At 37.3% G+C, this 19,565-nt stretch overlaps 1 long non-coding RNA gene across 1 annotated transcript; it reads right to left on the bottom strand.

Annotated features, from left to right (window-relative positions):
• Positions 1-12,547: 12,547 nt before the first annotated feature.
• On the bottom strand, positions 12,548-14,003 carry LOC145041976 (uncharacterized). The gene is made up of 2 exons (XR_013680505.1): positions 13,570-14,003; positions 12,548-12,789 (listed from the first exon to the last, which is right to left on the bottom strand). It is a non-coding gene; the product is annotated as an uncharacterized LOC145041976 (long non-coding RNA).
• Between the last annotated feature and the right edge of the window lie 5,562 nt (positions 14,004-19,565).

The raw sequence follows: 19,565 nt of genomic DNA, 5'->3' as shown, positions 1-19,565 counted from the left end.
ATGGATTGATTAAGTCCTCACCATGCCAATATCATGTGTTATGAAAAGGTCGTTCGCCTTAACCTACTAAGTAAGGAAACCCTTGTCATCTATAGTGACAAACCTGACACAAAGCTCTGAATTGTATCTTGCATCAAGGCTCGACACTATCTGCACAAGAAGTACCACGCGTTCCTATCTCACGTTGTTGACGAGAAGAGAGAAGTGAAAGAGATCAAGGATATTCTAGAGGTATGAAACATTCTCGACGTATTCCCAGAAGACCGTTTGGGAGTACCACCCATGTGACAAGTCGAATTCAGAATCAAATTGATTCCTAGAGCCACCCCCATAGCCAAATTACCATATCGATTGGCCCCTGCCGAAATACATGAATTATCCAGTCAGCTGAACGAACTACTAAGTAAATGATTCATCAGACCAATTTTATCACCTTGGGGAGCAGTAGTCTTATTCAAAAAGAAGAAAGACAGATCATTCTATATGTGCATAGATTATCAGGAGTTGAACAAACTCACCCTCAAAAACCGACATCCCCTACCCCGAATCGATGACCTTTTTGACCAACTGCAAGGATCGATCTACTTCTCAAAAATTGATCTAAGGTTGGGGTACCATCAGTTGCGAGTGCAGGAGGAAGATATCCCTAAAACTCCATTTAGAACTCGCTACAATCACTATGAGTTCGTGGTGATGACCTTCGATTTGACTAATACGCCCGCAGTGTTCATGGACCTAATGAACCGTGTAGGCCGACCTTACTTAGATAAATTCGTAATGAAATTCATCGACGTCATACTAATCTATTCACGAAGTAAGGAAGAGCATAGTTAGCACTTACGACAAGTCTTGGAGATGTTAAGGATAGATAAGCTATATGCGAAGTTTTCAAAATGCGAATTCTGGATTCGAAAGGTGCACTTCCTGGGACATGTGGTCAGCGAGGAAGGGATACAGGTGGATCCCTCCAAAATCAAAGCAATTGAAAATTGGGAAGCGCCAAGGACACCGACGCAATTCTGCCAGTTTTTAGGCCTTATTAGCTACTACCGGTGGTTCATACAAAAATTTTCCAAGATCGCAAAGCCATTCACAACCTTGAGTCGGAAAGGAGTGACTTTTAATTGGGAGGATAAACAAGAAACTACCTTCCAAACGCTGAAACAAGCCTTATGCAGTTGTTCGATCTTGTCTCTTCAAGAAGGGACAGAAGACTTTGTGGTCTACTGCAATGTGTCAACTACACCACACATGACCTTGAGTTGGGAGTGGTAGTGTTCGCCCTGAAGATCTCGAAACCCTACCTTTATGGTACAAGGTGTACAATCTTCAATGAACATAAGAGTCTCTAACACATTCTCAATCAAAAGGAGCTCAATATGAGGCAATGACGTTCGGTGAAGCTACTAAATGACTACGAATGTGAAATTTGTTATCATCCAGGCAAGGCAAACGTAGTAGCGGATGCCCTAAGTCGAAAAGAATACTCGGTCCACCGAGTAAAATCATTAATCATGACCATCCATTCACAACTGTCCACGCAAATCAAGGAGGCGCAACTTGAGGCTCCTGAGAATGTCGCAAGTGAAGCCTTGCGAGTAATGGATAAAAACCATGGGGTCAAGGGTGATGGACTTACTATATTATGAATAGAATCTAGACACCGAAATTTGGTGGTTATAGAGACGTTATCATGGACGAGGCTCACAAGACCATGTACTCCATTCATCCTGGGTATGATAAGATGTACCTAGACCTCAAGAAACTCTATTGATGGCCAAATATGTATGTAGAAATTGCTACTTATGTGGGTAAGTGTTTGACTTGCGCCAACATCAAAGTAGAATACCAATAGCTCTTGGGTTTGCTACAGTAACCAGATATACCCGAGTGGAAGTGGGAGCGGATAACCATGTACTTCATAATTAACTTTCCCAAGACAACTGGTGGACTCGATACCATATGCGTGATTTCGATAGGTTAACTAAATCCTCACACTTTCTACTAATCAAGGAGATAGAAAAAATGGAGAAACTAACGAGGACATACATCAAGGAGATTATACGACTTCATGGTGTTCCAATATCCATTATCTATGACAGATATAGCAGGTTTACCTCATGATTTTGGCAATCACTACAAAAGTCCTTGGGAACCAGGCTTGACATGAGTACAACTTATCACCCTCAAACTGACGGGCAAAGCGAGAGAACCATTAAGACGCTGGAAGACATGTTGAGAGCTTGTGTGATAGACTTTTGTAAAGCATGGGATGCCTATTTACTGCTTATAGAATTCTCATATAATAATAGTTATCACACTAGCATTAAGGTTGCTCCATTCAAAGCCCTCTATGGGTGCAAGTGCAGATTACCTTTGTGTTGGGACGCGATGGTTGACACGTAGAAGATCGTTCAAGAAACTACATAGAAGATCGCTCAGATCTGTGAATGACTAGAGGCATCCCAGACAAAAGAGTTATGCGGATAAACGAGGAAAGCCCTTGGAATTACAGGTTGGTGACCACGTATGTTGAAGGTCTCACCCTGGAAAGGAATGATACATATTGGAAAACATGGGAAACTTAATCCAAGGTATATCGGGCCATTCGAGATCCTCGCCAGGATCGGCCCGGCGACTTACAGACACACCACTTAGATAGTTCCTTCCAGACATTTGACTTCTCTCCTTTTCTTATCCATTTCGATTTATCACCAAGATCTTGCATGTTAATATTAGACCCAAAACATCCAAAGAAAAGAAATAATCAGTTATTTTGAAAAAATCATCTTTCTCTCCTTCATCATCAAGGACATTAACCTTATGATGATCAGGTATAGAATGTGGTTTTGACTTATAGGATCTCTGGGCCGAGGTTTTGGCCTTCATATTAGGGTTGTCATAGGAATTCGGTGTCCTAGCCATATTTTGTATTTTTTTGTCTTCTTCCAATCTAATGATCTTAGTGCTCTGCTTCTCATCGATTCGTTTTCACGAAGTCATCACAATGTGCTTGTAGAATGGAGAATCCCTTTTTAGGCCCATCATAAAGGCCTCCACAACAGTTTCATGTTGATGTTTTGTATGTTCAGCGCTTCACTGCCGACCCTGCTTAAAAAGTCCCTTAAGGATTCTTTGGGATCCAAGACCACCTAGTAGAGATCATTAGTGATCATTTCGAATATTCTGCTGCTAGAAAACTGATTATTGAATAGCTTAACTAAGTGAGAAAAATAGGTAATAGGGTAGGGAAGAAAATTATGAATCCATTTTAAGGCTGAGCTTGTAAGAGTCGAGTCGAAGCCTTTACATAAACAGAATTACTTTAAGAGTGATGGAATGGGAATGATTTCCATTATATCTCTATATTGTGCTATATGATCTTCAGATCTATGGTTCCATCATAAGGCTTCATGTTGAGACTTTGGAACTTCAGTGTCAGCTATTGAAGGGACTAATATTGAGATCATGTGAAAGGTGGTTGATACTTCCGAAGTAGGTTGGACCATGCCTGGTACGCTTTAGATCATATGTCTTAGTTATTGGTGTTCTTTGGCCATGACTAAACTTATTCATGCATCAAGATCCATATAGTTAGTATTAATAATGTTACTGTTAAAGAAGTTACCTTTATTTTTGTTATTAGGGGTATTGAAGGCTTCATCAAGATCCTATGTCACATGAGTTTCGATGATTGGGATCACTCCAACAGTTAGGGTAGCAATGTATGTTGGAGTTTTTGATTCCAGACATTTCCCTAGGGATCCTGTATTGTTGAAATTCTGGATCATTGCTTGCAAGATTGAGGGTGTCACCTCATGGGGTTTATGGATCTCTGGCCTTATCCTTTCCACTTCCTCAAGCAGTGTTCTATTGTTTTCGTTTTGCTGAGCCACCTGTTGCATCAACATCTTCATCATGGAGAAGAGTTCGTTATTAGAGACCGAGGTAGGAGGATATTAGGATCCCATGGATCATGGAACAACTGGAGAGGTGTTCTTCTTTTGTACATAAGAATTTTTCCTTTTCCCAGAGAGTCTGCTTGTAGGGCTTGGAATATTTTTCAAGGGAATAGAAGGAACAGATGAAGAAGAAATGGTCGGCTATGTATACATAATTTTTTAGGATTATGTACACCACGACCCCACAGTGGGCGCCAAATTGTTTTGGTCAAAAATCAAATAAATAAATATCAATCATATTGAATGAGAGGTTGCGATGTTGTAGTGAAGTAAGTATTAAATTGATAAAAAAAATCACACAAGTGGTGAACAAGGAAAGCCCTTTATCCTTATTAGGATCTCCAAAACAAAACATTAGGAGGTGATAATAATCACTTGCCTTGTTTAATTGTACTGATTGAAATGTGAGTTATAGAAATGGAGGTTAGTATACGAGTACAAATGTTACATTTAGTCTTAATGTGTTTGTAGTGTGCATAATGTGTGTGTATTTATAGACTAATTTAAGTAACTAAAAGTCTGATATTTCTGGGATCCTGTTTAATAAGTGTGAACACATTGGTATGACTTGGTATGTTTTAGGATCAATTGAAATATAGCCGTTGAGTTTTGATAAGAAATAACAATAAAAATAAAGAGGATCCTGACATATGTTTTAGGATCCTTAGATGTCTTTGAGATCCAGGATCATGGATAGGATTGAGGATCGTGGCCCTAACAGTATCGAAATACCTGCTCTTATACCACTTGTAGGTACATTTGATTGAATAAAAAATATATATAATGAAAAATAAAAGAACAAGAAGATTATCACAAAGATGGTTTTCACTAAGAAAACTTCTCACCAAGAGAACAGGTGCACAAAGCAATTGCCACAAAATTGTCACAAAGACCTTATTAGGGTTTTACCCTAATACATGAATATATACTAATATATTCTAGAGAATCCCATCAATAAAGGGATTGATTGCAATATATCCTAAATATGACAACTGATCCTTATCACCAAGATATCAGATAAGTTATCTAAAATACAATATAATACTATAATTGCATACAACAAAATTACAACTCTATAAATCGTCACACACTGCTTAAAACTTGAAGTCTTACGCTAATGTTGTCATCGGTGCTGGTGGTCAGTGTGTATGAGTATTTTGACTCATCAGTTCATAAGTTTTCACCTTACATATAGTGACTAAGTTACTTGTACTCGTATTCTCAAACACAATTATGTAATTTACATTTCCCTTAATAATATTAAACAAGGTTGGTGATCATTATCAACGCCTAAGGTTTTATGCTGGAGATCAATCATGTCATTTTTATTTCACTTTCACATTCATATGGATTCCAACATCACAATCTCTCATACAATTTGGTTGATATTTCATTTATCATTTTTTGACCAAAACATGGCTGATTCAAACTTCTGTAGAAACTTAACATAATGTTCTAAACATTTAATATTTTTCAATTTTCATAATTCAAAGCAGCTAAGGGTTGAAATTCCCTTATAACAGAAGATAATTTATATTATGAAAACACAATGATAATGTATTAGAAAAAACTATTGATGAGAGCTAATATTAGAAGGGACACACTAACTATGGATATTATTGAGAATATTAGATAACCGTAGAATGTATTGTGTATATTTATTAGTCATTTCCATTCCTTGTATAGCTCCTTATTTCGTGGCTTTTCTGTTGTATGTAGTCCTATATATGTATTTCGTTGTATTGGTGAATAAAATGAATCATACATTCTGATTGGAATTCTCTATTACATGGTATTAGAGAATACCACATAGAAACTCTTTAATCCCTTGTACTCGAACCCCTAAAAACACCATGTCCGAAAAAGGAACCCCTACCCAGAAACCCGACTAATCGTGTAAGATGCTCCATTCCCAACAGGGATTAACTTGGGTGACTCGAACTATCAGTTGTGGGCACAGTTGATAGAAATGCGAATAACGGCACGTAACAAATAAGGGTTCCTCATCAGATCCTCCAAGAAACCAGAGACTGGCGAAAAACAAATTGAGAACTGGATCATGGACAATAACAAAGTCAAGTGCTGGCTCATCGACTTAATGAATCCCACGTTGATTCCAAGGTTCATTCGATTGAAGACTGCAAAGGAGATATGGGATGCGGTTGCGAAGACCATTGATGATGGGATTGACGAGACCCAACTGTTTGAACAAAACCGGAGATCATTGAGCACCTGACAGAATGGTCGGCCCCTTGCCGCATACTACAATGAACTTATCGGTATCTTCCAGGAGATAGATACATAGTTGATGGTCAAAGAAGATAACGTAACTCAGGTAGTATCCCTAAACAAATTACTAGGGCGTCTTCGTGTGCATATATTTCTAGCAGGCCTTGATGTGGAATTCAATCAAGCGAAGGGTGAGATACTGAGTAAAGACCCACCACTCAATCTTGAAGCATGTTATGCATTCGTACGAAAGGATCAAAGCCAAAGATACACCATGGATGAATGCAAACACGAACCGGATAGTATGGTCAACCTTGCAACTCAAAGCTGACCCGTGAAAGGAAAAAACTTGAACAAAAAAAACTCAAATCTCGTATGTGCTCATTGTGGAGAAGAAGGTAACTCAAAAAAAAGATGCTATGAGATCATAGGCTATCCCGAAAAGGTGATATTTTTCAAAGAAACCACGAAGGAAGGTAGGTCAAGCCACTATAGCTACGTCAAAAAATAACAAGACCACATCATTTGCAGGCCACACAGAATCACACGACAATCATGATATGTCAAACAACATTAAAAATAAGAATAATTCCTGCATTATTGACACTGGGGCGACAGATCATGTGACCAACGATCCGCTAAAACTGTCAACTCGATCTCTTCCAAAACAGTCCATAATCAAAACTGCAACTGGAGGAGTTGCAGATGTTACATTTGCAGGATCTACTCAAGTATAAAAAACAATGAACCTTGATACTGTTCTTGTTGTCCCCTCCTTATCATCAAATCTCCTTTATATTAGCCAAATTATAGACCAATTAAACTGTTATGTAACTTTTTCGCAAACCAATTGTATGCTTCAGGATATAGCAATGGATCGGATAATTGGATATGGTATTAGGAAGGGAAATGTGTACTATCTTGAGGAAGAAAAGCATGTCGCAACTCACAATACGAAAGTAAATCAAGAAAAGAAATCACTTCCTTGGTTATGGCATCGTACATTAGGTCATTTATCGTGTACTTATTTAAAACAAAATTGAAACCGGATATTTTTTTTGAATGAAAAACAACTTGAATTTAATTGAGGTGTGTGTAAGATGGCAAAAAGCCATCGGTTTTCATATCTTCCTAGTGAAAAAGGCCACTGTTCCATTCATGGTAGTGCATAGCGATGTTTGGGGCCCCGCAAAAATACCTACACCTAATGGCTTTCGTTACTTTGTTACCTTTATTGACGAATGTAGTTGTATGATCTTCATTTCTCTCTTAAAACACAAAGGAGAAGTATGCAATGCATTTAAGGACCTATATGGGGTGGTAAAATTGCAATATCAAAGTTACCTTATGGTGCTCCAATCCGATAATGGAGGCGAGTACATAAATCAAGATATGGAGAGATTTTGCAAGGAAAAGTTAATTAGGCATCAAACTTCATGCAAAAATACACCACAACAAAACAGATTAGCAGAACGAATAAATAAATAAATTTTGGAGATTGTTAGGGCTTCTTTATTCAACATGTAAGATCCAAGTCAATATTGGGGTGAGGCGGTTCGGGCTGATGCGTACATCATGAATCGAATTCCATCAAGAGTTATCTGTTTTAAAACTCCCCTACAACAGTTACATGAAATAATAAATGTTCCAATGGTTCCGAATCTCGAACCACGTATCTTTGGGTGTACGAATTATGTGCATCAAAATACCAGGAAACTTGAACCATGAGAAATCCGGTGTATCTTTCTTGGATATGCAAAATTCAAGAAGGTTTATCGATGTTATGATCTAAAGGAAAAGAAGATATATGTCACTCGGGATGTTTAGTTTCAAGAAAATGTATCATTTTTGAACCCAACTACTTCCCTTAGGGGGAGATGACGATGTCTAATGATGGAAGCATCCGTGAAGTGGTAACGGAGGTTGATAACAATAACGAGAACAGGGGTGAAGAAACTGGTGAAGGTGTGAACTCACCTCAAGATAAAAATAACGAGAACAGTGAATAAGAAACTGGTGAAGATGTGAACTCACTTCAAGATAGTCCATTGAACTTGATCCCAACAACCGTGGAGCCAGATCCGAATCTGTTGCAAGGTATCTCACCTACTCCTGTATCTGTTACTCCTGATCTTGATGTTGCACAGGAAGAAACTATCGAAGCTAGGTACCCCGTAAGGAAAAATCAGGGGGGGGTCCCTAAGAAACAGTACCAGCCAGAATTTAAGTCAGGATCCAAGTACCCTATTAATAATTACGTCTCCTCCCATAAGTTGGCGAAACCACAAAGAACCATGATAGAAGTGTTGTCAACGGTAGTTATTCCAAATAATATATATGAAGCTTTAAAAGACTTGAGATGGAGGAACGTTGTAAATGATGAGTTGGATGCATTGCAACAGAGTGGTATGTGGGATGTAGCCTTAAGACCCAAAGAAAAAAGATGGTAGGGTGCAGGTGGATCTTCACAGTTCAAACGAATGCCGAAGGAAAGATTGAAAGGTATAAAGCATGACTTGTCACGAAAGGCTGTACGCATAAATATAGGGTAGACTATGGTGATGTGCTCGCTCCGATGGTGAAAATAAATACTATTCGAATTCTCGTCTTGATTGTTGCCAATAAGAACTGGCCGTTACGTCAGTTTGACGTTGAAAGTTCATTCCTAAACGGCACACTAGAGGAGGAAGTGTATATGAATCCAACATGTAACGTCCCCATTTCTGGTATGTTATTTAAACGTTTATTTTTCTAAGTATTCAAGAGGGACTCGAAGAGTCTGTTTCCCAAATCGTCGAGTAGAGACGGGATTTCGAGCACGTGAAAGTGGGCGAATTGACGAGTCCATATCCTGGACTCGGCGAGTCCGCCAGTCTGGAAGAAACCGTAGATCCACAAGTTTTTCACCCTCTATAGTCCCCCTTATGCACCCAATCTGGCCTCCCTCACCCTCAGAACGTCTCATAGCAACACCTTAACCTATCTTGAGTGTTTTTGGGCATTTTTGTGTAAAGAGTGAAGATTGGAAGAAAAGAGGAAGGCTAGATCCAAAGGAGAAGAAGGGAAACAAGATCTTGCATCCATTTTAGAGTCATTGGAGGTATTAATCGGACTCTTTCTTTTCCTTGGTTGTTTCTCTTTAGAAATCTCATTTAGGTTACCTTTTTGCCCATTTATGTACTTAATCTAGTAAGGGAGCTTGTGTAGTGGTATAGCTTTCAGATCTAATCATATTTCTATCCCAAAACCCAGATCTAATACCTTTATTGAACCTTGTTGCATATAAGCCCTAGATCTAACCTTATTCATGCATTTTTAAGCCTATAAACCTCTTTAGGAGTATTTGTGCATGTAAAAATGGAACCTTTACGTGCAAACCAAGCCTTAGGATCCCAGATCTATCAGTTGGATGCGTTGGTTTTGAGCAGAATCGTCTGAATAGTTATTGCATGCATGCGACTCGACGAGTCATTCTTCGGACTCGGCTAGTCGAGTTGCGAGACCAAGACAATCTTCATACCTCTAGATCAAACTCGACGAGTTGATCATACAACTCGGTGAGTCACAGCCAGAGTGTTCATTCGTTGAAGGAGGACTCGACGAGTTGTTCATACAACTCGGCGAGTCAGATGCAGATTGACTGAGTGATAGCATTGAAGAGGAACTCGACGAGTAGTAGCGAGCAGAAGCAAGGAAGTGAGGGTGAGGACTCGACGAGTTGTTGACCCAACTCGACGAGTCAAGTAAACTGTATGTTGACTTTGACCAATAGGATTGACTTTGACCAGGGGTAAAATAGTCATTTTACCCTCAGTATAATTATCAGTATTTGATTCAGTGTGTTATGGAAATTGTAGCCGGGGAGATACTGGAGCAGCAGCAGACAGTTTCCAAAGCAGTTCATTTACCAGCCCGTTTACGAGGTGAGTTTCCTTCCAGTAGGAATGGGTCTAAGGCACAATGCCGACCTGTTTAGCTAGTAGTAGTTTCTGGACTTCGATCCGATACAGTTTTTAGTATGCTTGATGCCTCCGTGGCTCAGACAGGATTTATGTGTTATATGTTGCGGGTTACGGTCCGATGCAGTATGCAGTTTATGTGTTCATGCTAGTTGATATGTTTATGCCATGCTATGTTATGCTCAGTCAGTTTCCAGACTTCGGTCTGATGCACTTAGTTCCGGACTTCGGTCCGATGCAGGGTACAAGGTCCCAATCAGTTCCGGACTTCGGTCCGATGTAGTTTCCGAACTTCTGTCCGATGTAGTTTCCGAACTTCTGTCCGATGCAGAGTGCAAGGCCCTGGTTAGTTCCGGACATCGGTCCGATGCAGTTTTTGGACTTCGGTCTGATGCAGTGGGCAAGGCCCAGTATGTGTATATATGTTATTGTATGGTATGTGGTAGTTTGGGGGAGCTCACTAAGCTTTGTGCTTACAGATTCAGTTTCGGTTTCAGGTACTTCCGCATGTAAAGGGAAGAGCTCAGGATGATGACATTGCACACACCACAACTTCAGCTTTATTCCTGGGTGTTTTGTTCAGATACTTAGATATGATTTGATACAGTTTTTGATACGACACTTTTATTATGGCTTTTGAGATATCCGACGTATGGTTTTATTATATGGTATTATGTGTTATGACTTTTATTATTATTTAAAAACAAAATTTTTGGATCGTATTTTAGGGATGTTTCACAACACCTGGAATAAATTATTGAGATAAAGTATGCAAACTAATGAAAGCACTGTACGGTCTAAAACAATCTCCCTGGTCTTGGTTTGGACTATTTTCCAACTTCATGAACACCGTGGAGTACAAATAGAGCAATGCAGACCACACGCTCTTTGTGAAGATACATGGAGAAAAAAAACGACAGCTCTAATAGTATACATAGATGATATGGAAGTAACTGACAACGATCATGATGAAATAAAAAAGCTACAGACAATTTTAGCTACTGAGTTCGAGCTGAAGGATCTTGATCAATTGAGGTATTTTTTGGGTACTAAAGTTGCAAGATCGCAACATGGTATTACTATGTGTCAACGAAAGTATGTACTAGATCTACTAGCAGAGACCGGCATGCTTAACTGTCAGCTAGTAGAAACCCCGATTGAAGTGAATCATGGTTTAAGCTTACAAACCAGTCAAATACCCGCAAATAAAGAAAGATACCAAAATCTAGTGGGAAAATTAATCTACTTAGCTCACACACGTTCAGACATAGTATATGTGGTGAGTGTTGTAAGCAAATTCATGCATGCACCTAATGAAGATCACATGAAGGCAGTATACATAATTCTTTGTTATCCTAAAGGGTGTCCTGGGAAGGGATTATTTTTTGGAAAGAGTGACAGTCAAGGTGTTCATGGATATATAGACAGAGATTGGGTCGGAGATAAGTCAGATGGGAAGTCTACCTCGGGTTACTTCACATATGTGTGAGGTAATTTGGTTGCATGGATGAGTAAGAAGAAAAAGGTGGTGGCCAGGACAAGTGTTGAAGCTGAGTTTCGGGGTATGCTACATGGGATATGCGAACTACTATGGATCAAAAGGATTCTAAGGGATCTTGGAATTAAAGTAAACAAGCCAATGAGTTTATACTGTGATAATCAAGCTGCTGTTAAGATTGCAAATAATCCTATACAACATGACATAACGAAGCATGTAGAGATTGGTCATCGTTTTATAAAAGACCATTTGGAGAAGAAAACAATTAAGATGCCATTTGTAAATTCTGAAGACCGGTTAGCTGATATGCTAACTAAATCGGTATGTAAGAACACCTTCCACAACTCTCTAGACAAGTTAGGAATGACAAACATACATTCTTCACCTTAACGGGGAGTGTTGACGAGAGCTAATATTGGAAGGGACAAACTAATTACGAATATTATTGACAAGATCAGATAACCATAGAAAGTATTGTGTATATTTATTAGTCATATCCATTCCTTGTATAGCTCCTTATTTTGTGGCTTTTCTATTGTATGTAGTCCTATATATGTATCTCGTTGTATGGTGAATAAAATGAATCATACATTCTGATTGGAATTCTCTGTTACAAAAACATATAAAATTCATACAATGTTGGTATTAATCGAATCACATTGGTATACAAACCTAACACACGGGTCTACAATTTGCATGTTTTGAGTTTCCTAATATTCAGAAGTTTACTCGTTTGAATTTCTCGGTTTTTAAAACGCATTGTTTATGGGCTAAAGAAATTATTGAAATTTGTTTTGAGAATATTAGAAAATATATTATTCATTGATATAAACCAAACCCGAATTTCTAGGTCTTTAAGACCCATTATTTCTGGACAAAAAAAATTATTTTCATCCACATAGAAAAAAATTTGTTTTAAGTTTGTTAGAAAATATATTACCAGTTGATATAAACCGAACCCAAGTCATACAACATAAAACAGAAAAACATAATCAAACGATATCATCGTAATCCAAGCCATATGTCGATGAGCTGTTGTTTGAGGCACATATAAATACACTTTCCTCAAAACTGCTTTTGTATTTAATGTCGGTCTCAGAGGATACACAGTCGAAACGGTTCTTCACGATTGTCAACTGTACTAGTAGAGGATGGGAGAGAGAAAAATGGTGTGTGTTAGTTCTCATTTCTAACTTTCTGTGTACTAGAAGATAATATTTTTACAGAAAATAAATGGTAACTATTATAGTGATTAAATAGGTTTTAAGCAGATATTTGTAGCGCTATTATGGTGATTAAATTACTTAAAACATTTGTAACCGAAACTTGCGTTTAATATGGTTTTAAATAAAACAAATGAAACCAAAAATATGTTTAATTCTTTTAAACAACATCTATTTTCATCACCAACATTTTCCTAGTCATTCTGAATTTTTCATTCATACAATCACGGTTTTAGACATTCAAGATACTGTATTTATGTTTCAAAACGGATAAGAACCCATTTGTTCCAACATATCCACGTATAATATGGCTTACAAAGAAAAATCATCGCTTCTTTATAATACAAAATCCATAACATTTTCATCATTACATTGAAAGAAGTGGATCATAAACATTTATCTCGTTGGTTTAAAATAGTTTTCTATTCTTGACCAAGTCTTTTTGCAGGGTTATTTGAGATTTTAAAAAGGATAAAAATCAATACTTTTGTAATAAAACAGCGATATAATTTGACTTCGTTACATTGGACAAATAGTATAAATGATTTATGCTTCGCTACGCAAGGAGTTCAGAAACTCCTAGGCTATAACTTATATAAAAACCCTTCAAATTTTATACCAAAACAAATGACCATATAGACTCAAATCAGAGTCACTTTAGAGCAAACATATCAAACTAGTAGTTAGATTATACTCACTCCAGCAGCTTCCTGTTCATGGTTTGTCAGGAGAGGAAAGAGTCACTTTGTGCCCTTTATGACTCGGACCAGAACCACGGATGATGCCTTTGGTCAGGACATGAAGATGAAAGACTTTCACAAAATTAATATCATCCACTTTTATTGCTGACAAACCGATCATTTCATGCGATTGTGTTCTCAATCCACTCGATCCTCCACTTTCCAAACGATTCAAATTTGTTTTCAAAATGACTTGAGGAAGAGTTCGGGCAGCAGATAAAATATTTGGCTTGCCCATCAGGAACAAAACCAAGAAGAACATCAAAGAAATAGATGGTATCATAGAGATAGCCATTTCGTGATGCCAAATGATTTGAAGGTTGAGAAGTTGTACATAAGGAGTATCAAAGAAGTCTAAAAGTACAACAAAAAAGTGGATCCATCAATTGGTCCATATATGCCGAATAAGTTCGTGATGGGCTTGATTGTTATTTTAGATAAATTTCTTTCTAACTGTCCCGTCAAAAAAGTCAATTATGTAAACGTGTTGTGTGTTTGTGCATGCCTTACAAAAACCACAATAGATCCATGTTGTAGGGTGGGGGGTGGAGAAGGTCTAACTTCTAAGAACCACCCATACAAAAACTTTATGGAAAAAGTTTATGCCTTATTTATGTATTATCATATAAACACCTTCTATGCTTTTTTAGTCCGAGGGATTCTTACATAGCCTCCCTATCAAAGATCAAAACTATTTCATTCGGACATGGTGTGTTAGATTTTGGCTAATTTCAGTTTGATAGCCTTGGCATGTTGGAGACGTTGGTCATGATTAGATTAGACAGCGAAGGAAGACTTCTAACGGGATCTGTAAATCATGGTCAAACAATAGTTCAAGACTTAACGGTTCATGACATATAATACATTCTCGTCCATTCCCTAAAAACTCCAATAGATATCAAGAAACAAAAGCTAAATTTTTTGTTTATAAAATCAAAGTGGAGTTGAATTATTCTTCCCCACAATTACTGTAATATTAAGGTTTAATCAACTTGATTCGAGTATTTACGTATTAAGATTAAGATGTATTATTGGACCATTACTAACTTTACTAGAATCCAATTTGCTTACAAGAATATTCTAAAACAACTCATTAATTCTTTTTCAGATTTATGTCTTTGTAGGTAACATTATGCCGACAGATTTTTTTTGAACGGAAAATGCAATGATTAGTTAAAAGGCTGCGGATTATGGTCCATAGTTGTCTAGTTTTTTTTTTTTTTTTTTTTTTTTTTTTTTTTTTTTTTTTTTTTTTTTTTATGGAATGGATACTATTCTAATCAGGGTTTTAGGCCCAACATATGTTGACAATGTAATTTGGAGTATTGTTATAAAAGCTTTCAATTTTACAAAAAAACATAGTTGCACAAATCTCTAATCGGCCGCTAATTGGTGGATTAGTGATTAAGAATTAATCGGTTAGGTGGGGATTAATCGGAAGATTAACCGTGGACCATATTATTAAGAAAATTATTCAAAAATTTATAAATCTAATTTTAATCCTACAAAAAAGCAATAAATCGACGATTAGGTCCAATTAGGCCCGACTTTGACCTGCTTTGACCAAACTCGATTCAGTCCGATTAAGTCTGATTAGGTCCGATTAAACCCGATTAGGTCTGATTAATTCCGAATTTGACATGTATTGATCAAACCCGATTAGCAATAAATCTCATCAGTGGAGATCCAATTAGCGATTAATCGGCCGATTAGGTCGATTTCTGCAACACTGATAAAAAATATTCGTCAAACGTTCACATTTGTTGCGTTAATGTCCTAACATTCGGGAATATTTGTTTAATTTTGCCCTTTACCCGGTTTTTACATCCTACACCGGTAATCGAGCCTATGTGGCATTGACTTTGCAAATTCTTACTGACATGGTTTGCACATAGACAATCACTTTCATTAAGAGAAAAATGTTGGAAGAAGAATGAAATGGGGTCGAGGAGGCATCGAACCTAAGCCTCCTCCTTACATAGGTAATACCTCACCGTTGCAACACTTTTCATGTTATTATTTCTTGCAATGATTTCTAATAATTATAAAGATTGAAATAAAAAGAGTAAAATGTCAATAGAAAGACTAAAACATGGGGCATCTACCTAACAAAAGCGCCAACTAGGCTAGGAAGGATTGCATATTATTATTATTATTATTATTATTATTATTATTATTTGTTTTGGAAAAACAATTGATCAAGTGTAATTCGACCAAATTGTATGAGAGGTTGTGGTGTTAGTATAATGTAAGCATCAAATGGTAATCAAAGTGTAACAAATAAGTTACAAGGAAAGCCATTGACCTTTGTAGGATCTCCGACATAAAACCTTGGAAGGTGATAATAATCACTTGGCTTGATGTGTATTATTGATTTTAATATGAGGTTACAAAGACTATGAAAGTAATACGAGTACAAGAGTAATGTTATGGTTAATCGTGTATGTTGTGTGTAAGATATGTGTGTTAGATACTTGTGTTATTTATAGTCTAGTGTAAGTAACAAGAAGTCTGATAATTTTAGGATCCTCCGGAATCAGCATATGAATGTTATTTGACATGGTATTCCGGGTCTTTTGCCTAGTTGAGATGACTTTTCGTTTAGAATGGGTCTTGTATTGAATAGTTCTACACATGTAAGAAAAATAAAGAAAATATAGTTTTTACAAAGTGGTCATAGTTAGGATCCTGAGATATGTTTAAAGATCCATAGGTTTCAGGAATATTTAAGGATCCTGAATATGAGTTAAGGATCCTGCCCATAACAATTGCCCCCAAATTTGTAACACGCTAGTGTTCAAGTACTTGTAAATTCATCCTTATAATTTTAATTCATGTCATTTTGATCCCTGTAATAGAAGTAAGTAGCCATGAGAAGCCCTAACGGTAAAACCGTAATTTGGAAGGAGTGGGAGTACGCCATGCGTACGTGTGTACGCTTAGCGTACTAGGGCGTACGTCAATGTATGTGAGGTGTACTCGTCAGATGTTAAAAACCCTACTTTTAGTGTTGAGCCCTATCCCGCTTATAACCCCATTTCCCTCACCCTCTCAGCCTCCACCCTCCACGAGATGATCTTGCAAGCACTATCCTCTGTGTGAATTGAGCTTGAGTGAGTGTGTGTGTGTTCTTGGTGTTGAAGAAAGAAGAAAGGATTCTTTGAGAAGCTTTACTCTAGGATTCAAGCTTGTAGATCTGAGATCTTCGTCTCTTTGGGAAGCTCCAAAAGGTATAACGTATTGAACTTTACTTGTATTCTTAGAGATCTAGCCATATGGAGTTTTTTGAGTTTTGTTCCTTTTTCTTGACTTAATGAGTAAATGTTACTCTAAGACCAAAGGAGTTGCCTTTTTAGAAGATTTGAGTTGTGTTAAGTCATAAAAATGCTTTCGTGACTTACTTAGTGCTTGCAAGCAATGTGTAGAGGTCTTTAGTGGTTAAGACAAACTAGGAGGTTGGTTTGGGTCTTAATGATGCATGCCTAACCATAAAGTTGGAAACTTTATGGTTAAGAGCACCTTCCTAGACTTGGATCGGGATTTTAGACGTTTAGACTGAATGGATTAAGCCTTTATTCGAAAATTTTCATGGCCACCGCGTACGATGGGTGTACTAGGGCGTACGTTGAGCATAGGTGGTTATCAGCAAGTTTCTTGGTCAAGGCGGAGTATGTTGCGCGTACAGCTAGGTACGCCCCGCGTACTCAATCTGTTGGGTTTAGCAAGTTTGGGTTTCAAGTTTGGGCCACCTTTTTGGGCTTAGATGCTTAGGCCATTATTAGACCATCTAAGTATTGGTGTTTTGGGCTAAGTGAAGGGATGAACTGTAGGGTAAGGCCCAAGTAAGAATTTAGGGCCCAATTTACAAAATTGGGCCGAATATGGGCTTCGAGTGATTACTTAGTTTTGGGCCTTTTGGATCAAGATTTGGGCCGTGGTCTTAGCCCAACTAGGGAAAGGGTAAATTCGCCTTTTACACTAATTATGGACTAATAGCTAAGGGTTGTAATCCAGTTATTGATTGTACGATTATTTTTATTATTATAGCGCGGGGATTTTAGTGAGCCAACGGCCGGAGACTTTCAGTGTGATTCAATAATGTGAGGTGAGTTTTCATCACTGTACTTACAAGTCGAAGGCACCAAGGCCGGACCATTGGTTGATAACCTGATATTTTGTTGATATGTTAAGTACGGAATACATATGCATGCTAGTTTTGATGTGCTAGTCTGGTATATATCTGTAGGACGACCTATAATACTGTCTGATTATCTATGTATATTATTATCTATTATATGTCGACATATTTCACGGGTTAGGTTAAGGTTTTACTGCTCTGTGCGTGTGCGGTAGCCAACAAACCCTGGAGCAAGCCAAAAATAAGCTGAGGACCGGGAAGGGAATGCCAGACTCGTACTGAGGGCTTATGTTACATTCAAAATTCACAAAAACTTTAAACTTTAAAAACAATCCTAAATCATAACTTGTTTACAAAATAGTTTTCCAAAACATGTCAAATATCAGAGTTTTTCCTAAAATCATAAACAGAACATGATGAGGTGCATGATCAAGCTTTTGCCTTCCTACGATAATCTTAGATAGCTGAAACATAGCCCAAAACTGTAAGCCCAAAGCTTAATGAGTTTTCCCCAAAATAACAACACAATACAAAACCAGAATAATAACAATAAACAACATGCCTATATTGTTGAATCTATATGCCCAAGAGTCATTATGGAGTGATATTGCTAAAAATATATGATCATATAGGGTCACACCTTTATCAAGTTGGCACATTTTGTATATTTATTATTAATACGATTATTAATAAATAATATCAATTCTTATATTTAATTTGGGAATAATTATTGTTTTGTGAAAATAATAATTATAAAAGAGTATAACTAGTTATTATTTCATATGATATGAATTAATAGGTCGTGCACAACCTTTTGGACTAGTTGGATTCCTTTGTCTTTTACATAAAGATAATGTTTATATTTTATAAACTTTGATTTTATAAAAATTGAAGAATATTTCTTATAATTAAAGGTATGGCCAAAAATATTAAACAAAGATAGAGGTTGCTTTTCAACCTCCATGCTTTGTCTTCCATGCTTTTAAAGGCTATAAATACTTTAGAGTATTTTAATGTAAAGCCCTTACATTGCATGGAGTATATAAAGAGTGCCTTATGCATGAGAAACCAACACTTCTTCTTCTTCTCTTTTTCTCTCTTAAAACTATGGGCATGAAAGGGGTTGGAGCTCTCATTCTTTTAAAGATTATTCAAATCTTTTGGTGGCTTAAAGTGCTTATTTTTTAGTGATTATTTTAGTTAAGCACTTAAAGGCTTAAGAAGCACTTTATACAAGAAGGAACTAGCATTCCAAGTGCCTTAATCTTGATGGTGGAAACTTGTAGAGAAATCATATTCTTTAATTTTTGATATCTTCATCAACACCCCAAACCAAGTTAGTTCAAAGGATTCAAAGGTTATCTCTAAAACATCATATGGTTGTTTTAATATCATTCTAACCTCTATAAATGGATCCATGATGGTTTGATTTTGTTATGAACTAAAAATAAACTTGTTATTTTTTAAAGTCTTCCGTTGCCGGTTTTTGTGAAAAACGAATTTATATTTCGTATCAAAATGCAACATACAAAGCCTTCAGTCTGACTGGAACGCCCCACTGGCCTACAGTCTACCTGGTACGCTCACAAAACCTTCAGCATGACTGGTACGCCACATCGGGCCTTCAGCCCATCTGGACCGTTCTCCGAGGCTTTAGCCTAACTGGTACGCCTTACTGGCCTTCAATCTATCCAGGATGCCCATGGTCTGTTGGCCTTCAGCACAAAGTAGGTCTTCCTCAACCCAACCACTCCTACATCGTGTTGACACACACACACATACATACACACACACACACACACACACACATATATAT

This window comes from Lactuca saligna, chromosome 4, assembly GCF_052625555.1.
Source record: "Lactuca saligna cultivar CGN05327 chromosome 4, ASM5262555v1, whole genome shotgun sequence".
NCBI classification, from domain to species: Eukaryota; Viridiplantae; Streptophyta; class Magnoliopsida; order Asterales; family Asteraceae; genus Lactuca; species Lactuca saligna.
This window is presented reverse-complemented; position numbering and strand designations above follow the sequence as displayed.